General features: G+C 43.1%; 1 non-coding gene across 1 annotated transcript; it reads right to left on the bottom strand.

Annotated features, from left to right (window-relative positions):
- Nucleotides 1-6,905: 6,905 nt before the first annotated feature.
- Nucleotides 6,906-6,978, bottom strand: TRNAT-CGU (transfer RNA threonine (anticodon CGU)). Its single transcript has one exon. It is a non-coding gene; the product is annotated as a tRNA-Thr (tRNA).
- Nucleotides 6,979-8,945: the final 1,967 nt, after the last annotated feature.

The raw sequence follows: 8,945 nt of genomic DNA, 5'->3' as shown, positions 1-8,945 counted from the left end.
TCGTATATACATATAAATTAGACGCTTTCATTTCGGTAGGTGGTGTGTCAGTCGCAATTTACAATTGTTGCGACATATTTCACCTTGAGAAATTAAATTAGTTCGGTAATTTCCTTGCGCTACATGAAGGACCTGCGTAAAGACGCAGGTCCTCCTGCGTAAGCCTGGTTGAATACAACAATCAAACCCCGGCCCCCAAACCCCAGCAGCTGCGAAGCAACTGACCACGGCGGCGGTTAGACCTGTGACGCAGCAGAGGGTGCTACGAATTTCTGGGTCCGGACAGGCCGCCATTGGAGTCTGAGCCTAGCAACGTTTAACGCTAGAACGTTATCTAGTGAGGCGAGTCTAGCAGTGCTATTGGAGGAATTAGAGGGCAGTAAATGGGATATATTAGGGCTCAGTGAAGTTAGGAAGAAAAGCGGGCACGGTCTGTGCTGCCGGGTCTAAGAGGAGAGACGGGACTAGGAATTCGATTCCTGATTATTGAGGTTATAGCTGGTAACATACAGGAATTCTATAGCATTAACGAGGGGGTGGCAGCTCTTGTTGCGAAACCTAATGACAGGTCCAAATTGAAGGTCGTACAGGTCCACGCGCCTACATCCAGTCATGATGACCACCAAGTCGAAAGCTTCTATGAAGACGTGGAATCGGCGATGGGTAAAGTCAAAACAAAATACACTATACTGATGGGCGACTTCAATGCCAGGGTAGGCAAGAAGCAGGCTGGAGACAATTCAGCGGGGGAATATGGCATAGGCTCTAAGACTAGCAGGGGAGATGTTATTAGTAGAGTTTGCAGAAAAGAATAATATGCGGATCATGAATACCTTCTTCCGCAAGCGGGATAGCCGAAAATGGACGTCGAGGAGCCCGAATGACGAGACTAAACATGAAATAGACTTCATACTCTGTGCTAAATCTGGCATTATACAACATGTGGACGTGCTCGGCGAGGTGCGCTGCAGTGACCATAGGATGGTAAGATCTAGAATCAGCCTATACTTGAGGAGGAAAGGGAAGAAACTGATACATAAGACACCGATCAAAGGGTTACCGATAAGAGGGAAAATAGAGGGATTCCAGATCAAGCTACAGAATAGGGAATTGTCTTCAACTCAGGAGGATGACCATAGAGTTGAAGCAATGAACGACAATCTTATGGGCATCATTATGGAGCGTGCAATAGAAGTCGGTGGTAGCTTCGTTAGACAGGATACCGGTAAGCTATCGAAGGAGACGAAAGAGCTGATCAAGAAACGGTAAAGTATGAAAGCCTCTAACCCTACATATAGAATAGAACTGGCAGAACGTTTCAAGTTAATCAATAAGCGTAAGATAGCTCACATAAGGAAGTATAGTATGGATAGAATTAGGCATGATTTCAGGAATAGAGGAAGCCTAAAAGCAGTGAAGAAACTAGGAATAGGCAAGAATCAGATGTATGCTTTAAGAGACAATGCCGGCAATATCATTACTAATATGGATAAGATAGTTCAAGTGCGTGAGGAGTTTTATAGAGATTTATATAGTACCAGTGGCACCCACGCCGATGATGGAAGAGAGAATACTCTAGAGGAATTTGAAATACCACAAGTAACGCCGGAAGAAATAAAGAAAGCCTTGGGAGCTAGGCAAAGGGGGAAGGCAGCTGGGGAGAATCAGATAACAGCGGATTTTTTGAAGGATGGTGGGCAGATTGTTCTAGAAAAACTGGCCACCCTGTATACGCAACGCCTCATGACTTCGAGTGTACCGGAATCTTCGAAGAACGCTAACTTAATCCTAATCCATAGGATAGGAGACGCCAAAGACTTGAAAAATTATAGACCGATCAGCTTACTGTGCATTGCCTACAAACTATTTACTAAGCTAATCGCAAATAGAATCAGGAACACCTTAGGCTTCTGTCAACCAAAGAACCTGGCAGGATTTCGTAATGGCTACTCAGCAGTAGTTCATATTCGCACTATCAATCACGTGACAGAGAAATGTGCAGAATATAACCAACCCTTATGTATAGCTTTCATTGCTTACGAGACAGTGTTTGATTGAATTGAAACCTCAGCAGCCATGCAAGCATTACGGAGTGAGGATGTAGACTAGCCGTACGTAAAAGTACTGATAGATATCTATAGCGGCTCCACAGCCAGCGTAGTCCTCCATAAAGAAAGCAACAAAATAGCAATAAAGAAGGGCGTCAGGCAGGGCGATACGATCTCTCCAATGCTATTCACAGCGTGTTTACAGGAGGTATTCAGAGACCTGGATTGGGAAGAATTGGGCATAAGAGTTAATGGAGAATACCTTACTAACTTGCGATTCGCTGATGATATTGCCTTGCTTAGTAACTCAGGGGACCAATTGTAATGCATGCTTCCTGAACTGGAGAGGCCAAGGAGAAGGCTGGGTGTAAAATTTAATCTGCAGGAAACTATAGTAATGTCTAACAGTCTCGGTAGAGAACAGCAGTTTACGATAGATAGCGAGGCACTGGAAGTTGTAAGGGAATGCATCTACTTAGGGCAGGTAGTGACCACGGATCCAGATCTTGAGACTGAAATAATCAGAAGGATATGAATGGGCTGGGGTGCGTTTGGCAGGCATACTCAGATCATGAACAGCAGGTTGCCATTATCCCGCAAGAGGAAAGTGTATAACAGCTGTGTCTCACCAGTAATCACCTTCGGGGCAGAAACCTGGGGGCTTGCGAAAAGGGTTCTACTTAAATTGAGGAAGACGCAAGGAGGTATCGAAATAAGAATGATGGGTGTAACGTTACGGGATAAGAAGTGAGCGGATTGGGTGAGGGAACAAACGCGTGTTAGTAACATCTTAGTTGAAATCAAGAAAAACAAATGGGGGGCATGGGAGGGCATGTAATGACGAGGTAAGATAACCAATGGTCATTAGGGGTTATGGACTGGATTCCAAGAGAAGGGAAGCGTAGCAGGGGGCAGCAGAAAGTTAGGTGGGCGGATGAGATTAAGAAGCTTGCAGGGACAACATGGCCAGAATTAGCACATTAACCGGTTTTTTGGAGAAGTATCGGAGAGGCCTTTGCCCTGCAGTGGGCGTAACCAGGCTGATGATGAACTTCCTTGCGCTACATGGAGCACTTGCGTAACTACGCAGGTCATCCTGCGTATGCCTGGCTCGATACGAAAATTGTGAAAGGACGGTGGACGCTGCACGCCGGCACCGAGTTTTTTTCGACACGAGGCCCTTCATGCTGTTATTTTTTTAAGTCGCCCAAATCGTAGAGCGGGCGGTGTTACGTTGTTATTGAAAGATGCAATGAATTGCGAATTGCTTCCATCGTTCTCTAGTGTCTGTGACGACTTCGAAATACTTCCGGCACGTGCTGGCAAATACCTGTTCTGTTTGTTATAGGCCCCCAAATGGCAGCCTTCTTGGATTTTTTTTTTGTATCTACGAGCAGTTTTTGCGTTTTGTTTCCGAGAATAACTTGTTCTTGATATCTAGTGGTGATTTTAACATAGATCTGTCTGTAAATTCCACATACCAGAAAGAAATGATCACTATAATAACGTCAAACGGTTTTGTAAATCTGATTCCTTCGCGAAACCGAATTACAGACAGCAGTGAAACTCTACTCGACTTATTCTTAACAAATATGCAAAACGAAAGCATAACCGCCAGCGTGCTATCATACGACATAAGCGACCACCTTCCAAAATTTATTATGATACCTAAACATAGTTTTCGAGACAAGAGGGATGTGAGATGCTTCACTTATCAGCCAATTACAGCAGCCAACCTTGAGGCTTTTAGAACTCAGATGTTAACCTGTGACCTGGAAGTTATCGGTCAAATCGCGAACGCTGAAGCGGCATATACAAAGTTCATAGATATGATTTCTGGTGTATGCAAGTACCACTTTCCCGAAAAAAGAACTACCCTAGACAAAAAAATTCGTAAACCTTGGATAACGTCTGAACAGCTTGCAAAAATACATCGCAAAAACGAATTGTATCATAAATTTATTCAATATAAGCACCCAGACACACTGAAACAATTCAAAATTTATCGAAATAAACCGAATAAAGAAATAAAACTAAGTAGAATGCGACACATTCAGTCTGAATTTGAGTGCTCTGCACCAAAACCTGACTTCTTATGGAAAAGGTTAAATACTGTCTTTAATCGTAATAAATCGCATTATCGTATAGAAAAACTGAGCATAAATGGCACTGAGATATCTTGCATCCCTCTCGCCACTATGTTTAATGATCACTTTGTTAGCAACAATCAAAACAGTTCATCTCGGACATTTTTTAAGTTGAAGCCTGTTGCTAGCCCCTTCTCATAATTTCTTGGGCCTGTCTCTGAACATGAAATTTTCGCTGCTTTCACATCACTGCGAAATATTTCCTCGTGTGATATTAAAGGCATGCAAATTAGACCGATAAACATGTGTTAGATATTGTCACACCGTACTTTACATATATTATTACTTTATGTTTGTCCAGTGCAAATTTCCGAAAATAACGCAAATCGCTAAAGTGAGTGTTTTATTTAAAAAAGGGAGACAGAAATGATATCCAAAATTATAGGCCTATATCCATACTGCCTACCTTTTCTAAGGGCCTGGAAAAAATCTTACATCACCAATTTACTAACTTTTTCGAGAAGAACAATATAATATCACCTGCCCAATTTGGCTTCAGAAAGCTTAAATCCACCGAATATGCACTGTTGGAACAAAAGGAATTCATATCCCAGTTCGAAAAAAAGAAGACTTGTGCTTGGCGTCTATGTGGATTTTAGCAAAGCATTTGATAATATGCACCATTTAACATTGATTGAAAAACTTCATAGCTATGGCATTCGAGGTCATCTTTTAGGACTAATTAAATCTTACCTAGCAAGCAGGCAGCAATTTGTTCAGATAGATATGCATTGCTCAACTGTGAAGCCTGTTTCAAAAGGAGTTCCGCAGGGAAGTGCTTTGGGGCCCCTTCTTTTTAACGCCTATATCAATGATGTAACGAATATTTACCTAAACGCGAAATATGTCCTGTATGCTGATGCCGCCAGTATATTTGTTTCAGGAACAAACTGTACAGATATAGAGTATGAAACGAACCTCATGCTCTCTAAGCTGAGAGACTGGTCAATAATGAACCAATGCGAAATAAATACAAGAAAAACCAACGCGCTGTGCTCTTCAGGCCTAAAAATAAACCAGTGAATTCGAATATTAACATTATGTACGGGGAAAAAACGACAGAAATAGTTACTAGTGTGAGAACTCTCGGCGTAACGTTTTCGAGTAATATGCTTTGGGACGGAACACATTGACGCAGTCACAATCCAGTTATCTAGGGTCATTGGCTTGACGTGGAAATGTAAATCACTATTGCCGTTTAATGTTAAACTTCTCATTTATAACTCCCTTTTTTATTCGCACCTCTATTATTGCTTATTGGTATGGGGTACAACTACTTTTGTTAATTTGCATAAACTATTTGTTTTGCAAAAGAAGTTTGTTCGGCTGCTCTTTAATGTCCCCATACAATTCCCATACTATAAGCTTATTTCAGGAAGCCAACATAATTTCTGTGTTAAAGATATACCAGTAAAAGTTAACAACTGCATTTAGGCGGGAAGTAAAACTGAGCTGCTCCTTTCTACGAGAACTTTGTAACCTTGAACTTAATGACAAATTTTATGTTACCCGTCATAAAAAGATATGGCGGGTGGTCACACCCAGAACAAATTATTTAAGGGAAAAGCTTTCATACACAATGCCAATGCAACTAAATAATATAATAATCTAGGCGTTGATGTCACGCAAATAACGGCCCAACAACTGAGACTTGTATGTGCAGGATTCTTAAATTACTGGTTAAGTGTACATTATCTCGGCTAATATGTATATAAAGTGTGTATATATGCTTCTGTATATGTGTGCGTATATATGTAGGTATCCATACGAGTTTGTATGCATATAAGGGTATATGAATGCATGTGTGTGTATATATATGTGTGTAAATAATGTTCAGCGACCTCTTCTTGTTTCATTTGTATTCACCACGAGAACCACACAAACTACCCTAAGTATTTTTGATTTAGTCACCACTGGCTCTGTATGAATATGGGTGTGCATGTGTATATGCGAGTATGTGGGTTCATGAGAATAATGTATGATGCATATGTGTTTGCATGTATGCTGTTGCCGAATATTCTGTAGGGGGGGTGCGGGCCTGGTCAAGCTGCCTCTACTGGAGCAGCTTTTACTTGCAGCCTCCTCCATCAAGTAGATGGAAATAAAGCTATTCTATTCTATTCTAAATTAGGCGAGAAAACGGCGAAGTGATCTCAACAGAATGTATTTTCTAAACGCCAGCGGTTCTTGAAGCGCGGCTTCGAAGTGAAAGGCTCAGATCGCCTTCTCCACCGTGTTAATAATTGAAAGTCGCTAGTCAGAAGCATTAATTACAGTGTGGTTTTATATTAACATGTCTGTGTGGATTTGCCGTGCCTATCATGTGACTATACCTAAACAAGTATTTTATAGAAATTTATTGCTCAATTACGTATAACAGAGTGTCACTCACTGGTATCAGAATGCAGGTCGAAACTATAAGAAGCTTACAAGGCGTATGGATATAGACAGCTCGAGCAGTGTTTGTGTATGTGCCGTGTGTTGTGTGTTTGTGGTTGCTATGTTCTGCGCAGTACGTGTGAAAATGCTCCATGTTGCTCTGTTGTACATAGAACGAGAATAAAGGGGTTAACAGAGGGGCGCGATCTGTTAATAATAGCATAAGCAGCCAACAAAAAAAGAGACCAAGGGCAACTCAGGGGAAATTACATGTACTTGAAGATTGAATGAAAGAAATGATAAAATAATGGAAGTGGATGAAAAAACAACTTGCCGCAGGTGGGGAACGATCCCACGTCTTCGCATTACGCGTGCGATGCTCTAACCAATTGAGCTACCGCGGAGCCTTTGCCCATCCACTTAGACTGGTTGACCACTATGACCAGTTCCCTTCACCCAGAAACTCGCGACGCCTGCGGGAGAAAGCATGTTCCACGTCCGCCGCCAAGGTGTGTGAGTGGTGGCGCTGGCTAACACTCCCAAGGTTTGTTCTAGTAGTGACACCTAAATACCACATAAAGTGGATCGGAAAACGGCGCTGTGGTAGCTCAATTGGCAGAGTGACGCACGCGTAATGTAAAGACGTGGAATCGTTTCCCACCTGTGGCAAGTTATTTTTTCATCCACTTTCACTTCCATTAATTTATCATTTCTTTAATTCAATTATGAAGTACAAGTAATTTCCCTTGTGCTGTCCTTGGTGTCTTTGCTGGCTTCTTTTGATACTGTTGCGCACAGTATGTCTTTGAAGTGTTGTGTGTCCTTGCCCAAGGGAAAGTGCAAAATGGAACGGCAGCTTCTTTTTTTTTCGTTAGCTTTTAGCGCCATTTATCGAGCCGAGCAGTAACTATACGGTTTAGTAATTTGAAGCCTCTCCACGTGGCGCTAAGGGCGTTGTTTACATAAGCGTGTGTGTATGTGTGCGACGGATTAATGTATAGATATCCCTATGTTTACGTAATTTCAACGCTGCGATCTTTAGCGATGCCATTCCTTTTCGCGCTTCGACAGTGCTTAGAGCAACGCTCCGCCCGCGTTATTAACGTGATCAGCCAGCCGTCAATGGTGGGTGATAAGCGTGGCAGTCGAGTGGAAGGCATCGCTGCAAAATCGTGTCCTACTTGCACCTGGTTCCTCGTATGCTCCAAAGAAAGCTTAGCGAACTTGTTTTTTTCTTTTCTTGCAAAGTTCTGTAACATACACTACGCTTATGACGCGTACGTTGTTTTCCAGCAGCGCACTACCGCAGTTCGTAGGCCTAGTCGTATCCATACCTTGGCTTGCCTGGAGTCGGCCATGTTGGTTTTGGAGAGGGAGAAACCGTTGCTCCCATGGATCAGGGAGGAAATTCGCTCCATTTAAAGACGCACATGGGATACATCGCCGTTTTTCCCTTAATGGAGCAAGGGTCGCTACTTTTTTTCTTAGAGTGTAGTGAATAAATTCTAAAGCACCTATTGAGACGTTAATACTGTCATCTGGTCGTGACGTTAAAGAACACAGCAGCAATACTGTGAAAGGCAAAACTAGCTTTTATTGGGCGAACTTGAGGCCACAGAACATGCTACATTTAAAGCACAACGAGAGCAGCGAACACAGTCGGCGATCGTCGAAAATCAGATCAGCGGGTCAAGCGCGTCGGCTTTTATAGATGAGTCGTCGAATGTTCAAGATTAACTGATGGGACCCGCGTGTCTTCTACAAAGTTCTACACTATTCGCGTCGCGCATACATGCAATCAGATTACACAAGTTGCCGTCAAAGACAGTATAGACGGAACCATCGATAACATTCCAGAAACTTGTTTTACATGCAGGCGCGTCCTGCGCTGCGCGATAACATTTGTTAGGCGGCCAAACGCGGTCGCCCGATAAAGATAAGTACGCGTGTCATTACCCCCTCTTAAAAAGCATCGACCCGATGCTGCAAACAAACGAAAGTAATAAAAAAAGAAGCACACGTAGCAAAGAAAACAACAAAATAAGGAAGTTCGTCAGCGTCCATAAAAGGGTTTAAGGCGCACCACGTGGACCACTTCAGATCGTGCGCGGCGCCGCTGTGAATGCGAAATGGCGTCTGGCACGACCTCATAGTCCAGTGCGCCAATACGTCGGATGACCTTGTAGGGTCCGAAATAGCGTCGCAGTTTCTCACTGAGTCCTCGTCGGCGTATCGGGGTCCATACTCAAACATGATCGCCGGGCTGGTACTCGACGAAGCGTCGTCGGAGGTTGTAGTGTCGGCTGTCGGTCCTATGCTAATTCTTGATCAGCAGGCGGGCGAGCTGTCGGGCTTCTTCGGCGCGCTGGAG

The sequence above is a fragment of the Dermacentor variabilis genome, chromosome 4 (genome assembly GCF_050947875.1).
Source record: "Dermacentor variabilis isolate Ectoservices chromosome 4, ASM5094787v1, whole genome shotgun sequence".
Taxonomy (NCBI): Eukaryota; Metazoa; Arthropoda; class Arachnida; order Ixodida; family Ixodidae; genus Dermacentor; species Dermacentor variabilis.
The sequence above is the reverse complement of the archived record's forward strand: the minus strand, read 5'-3'. Positions and strand labels throughout refer to the sequence as shown.